Source organism: Hordeum vulgare, chromosome 6H (genome assembly GCF_904849725.1).
Source record: "Hordeum vulgare subsp. vulgare chromosome 6H, MorexV3_pseudomolecules_assembly, whole genome shotgun sequence".
NCBI lineage: Eukaryota > Viridiplantae > Streptophyta > Magnoliopsida > Poales > Poaceae > Hordeum > Hordeum vulgare.
The window spans coordinates 531,927,941-531,931,115 of record NC_058523.1 but is presented as its reverse complement, the minus strand read 5'-3'; positions in this window follow the sequence as shown (position 1 = coordinate 531,931,115).

Below are 3,175 nucleotides of genomic sequence, written 5' to 3'. Positions count from 1 at the left end.
GCAGGTGCAGCGACAGGCAACAAAACCCTCGTTTGGCCGTCACCCTGATCCCTACTCATCTCCTCGCCGGCAACCGGCAGCGGCGGGCACCAAAGGCAACGGCGCGACGTTGTGAATGTGATGTGAGCCACTTCATCGATCTCCTTCCAACTACCTTTTGTTAAACGTTGTAATGTATATCCGGTGTAGAGATAAACCGGTTTGCTTGTGCGCCTTTGACAGGTTGTTGAGATTTGACTTGTAGATCAATCCAACTCCTAACTACTTGTAATCTCCTTGTAAACCCTAGCCGGGGTGTGCCTATATTAACACGTAAACGCCTCTGCTAAGAGCACACGTTATCTCATCAGTTTTTACATGGTATACAGAGCTACCCTCTTCCATCGCATCTAGGGCCATGTCTTCCTTTTCTGCCGTCACCATGGCCACCCCCTCCATCGCATCTCTCGGCCACACCATCACCGAGAAGTTGACCAGGGAAAATTTCCTGGTCTGGAGGGTGCAAGTCCTGCCCCATGTCAGGGCCGCCGGCATGATGGGTTACCTCGATGGTTCGATCAAGGAACCCGCCACGGAGCTCATCTCGGAAAAGGAGGTCTCCGGGAAGTAGGAGCTCGTCACCATGCCAAATTCTGAATATGGTGTTTGGGTAACTCAAGATCAGCAGGTGCTAACTTTCCTGCTCGCATCTCTCTCCCATGACATCCTTCTTCAGGTCAGCAACTGTGAAACTGCTGCGGAAGCATGGAAGGAGCTCCTCCAGAGCTTCTCCTCGCAGTCACGGGCGCGCATCATACATCTGCGATCGATGATCGCGAGCACCCGAAAGGGTGACTCCTCTGCAGCAGCCTACTTCACCAAGATGAAAGGCCTAGCCAACGAGCTCGCGGTGCCTGGGAAACCCCTGGATGAGGACGACATCATCTCCCACATCATTCAGGGGTTGATGCACGAGCCGAAGTACAACGGCTTCGTCTCCGCCATCTCCATGCGCACCATCACCAACCAGCCCATCGGCCTCGGGGAACTTTTCTCCCTGCTCCTCGCTGCCGAGGCTCGGATCTCTGCACAAACTAGTGCCTACTCCGCGAACCTAGCCTCTCGGGGTGGGGGTAGCGGATGAGGAAACGGCGGCAACAACAACTCCCGTGGTGGCTACAATAACAATCACACGGGAGGCCGCTTCTCCGACAACTCTGGCGGCAACAACAACAACTCACGCCAGGGTGGTGACCGTGCTGATCGCGGTGGTGATCGCAAGTTCGAGTACTACCAAATCTGCAAGGAAAGCGGTCATGGGGCATGGCGCTGTCGGAAGCGCTATGACCGTGGCTACAACAACAACGTCCGCAACCCTGCGGGCGGTGGAGGTGGAGGTGCTGGAAACCGATCCGCTAATGCTGCTCACTCGTACGGAGTAGATACCAATTGGTATCTGGACACCGGCGCAACCGACCATGTAACGGGGGAGTTGGAGAAACTTGTTGTACATGACCGCTACACCGGCACAGAATAAATCCACACAGCTAGTGGTCAAGGTATGAGCATTGCCCATGTCGGTCATTCAGTTTTGTCAACCCCTCATGGCTCATTAGATCTTAACAATATCCCTCATTCTCCACAAGCCGACAAAAGTATCCTTTCTGCCTATCAACTCATGCTTGATAATCATGCCTTTCTTGAAGTTTACCCTGAAATTGTTTTTGTTAAGGATCGGGGCACTCGGAGAACCATTCTGCAAAGCAAGAGTAAGGGTGGCTTGTTCCCAGTCTATGGTCGTCAAGAGGTTCCTCATCCACAAGCTCTTGGTGTGGTCAAGCCATCTACTTCACGGTGGCACAAACGCTTAGGGCATCCTGCCTTACCAGTAGTCCAGAAAGTTCTTCGTGATTTCTGTCTCCCTGTCTCCAATAAAAAAGATCACTTGCTAGTATGTGATTCGTGTCAAAAGGCTAAGAGCCACCAACTTCCTTATACTCGTTCCAATAGTGTGTCAAAGGTTCCCTTAGAACTTGTTTTCTCAAATGTGCTTTGTCCTAGGAGATCCCGTCCAGCCCTACCTCCACCTGCCCGTGCACACACCAGATCTTGGGGAGGTGTTATCAAACCCAAGGTATATCATGATGGTTGTATTCGTTGGGGATCATTTTGTGCCACACGTGAACCACAAACTTTAAAAGAAGCACTTGGTGAACCAAGGTGGAGGGAGGCAATGAATGAGGAATATTTTGCTCTTATGAAAAAAAGACTTGGCGCTTAGTTCCTCCGGCCAGGGGCAGAAATATCATTGATTGCAAATGGGTCTATAAGGTAAAGAGAAAAGCTGATGGCAGTATTGATAGGTACAAAGCACGCTTGGTGGCAAAGGGGTTTAAACAGAGGTATGGAATTGACTATGAGGACACATTTAGTCCTGTAGTTAAAGCTGCTATGATTAGGTTGATCCTTTCTGTTGCAGTATCCCTAAATTGGTGCATGAGACAACTAGATGTGAAGAATGCGTTCCTGCATGGCGTTCTGGAAGAGGAAGTGTTCATGAGGAACCTCCTAGGTATGAAAATCCCAACTCAGCTTATCATGTGTGCAAACTTGAGAAGGCACTATATGGTTTGAAACAGGCACCTAGGGCCTGGTACTCTCGGTTGTCTTCAAAACTACAATCTCTAGTTTTGTTCCATCTAAGGGAGATACCTCACTTTTCTTCTACCATAAGCATGGAGTCACTATTTCTATGCTCATTTATGTTGATGATATAGTGGTTACCAGTTCCTCCTCTCAAGCGGTAGAGGCCGTGCTTAAGGATCTAGGCAAGGATTTTGCACTCAAGGATCTTGGGGATTTGCGCTTCTTTTTGGGCATTGAGGTAAAATGTGTACGTACTGGAATTCTTTTGTCACGAGAAAAGTATGTACAGGAAATAATCCAACGAATAGGGATGAAGGGATGTAAACCTTCTACCACACCCTTGTCTACTTCTGAAAAATTGTCTCTTCATGATGGAGACATATTGGGAGCAGAGGACTCCACCCAATACAAGAGTATTGTAGGAGCATTACAATATTTGACATTAACTAGGCCTAATATTTCATACTCAGTAAATAAAGTATGCCAGTTTTTTACATGCTCCTACTAGTGTGCATTGGACAGCAGTAAAGAGGATACTTAGATATCTTCA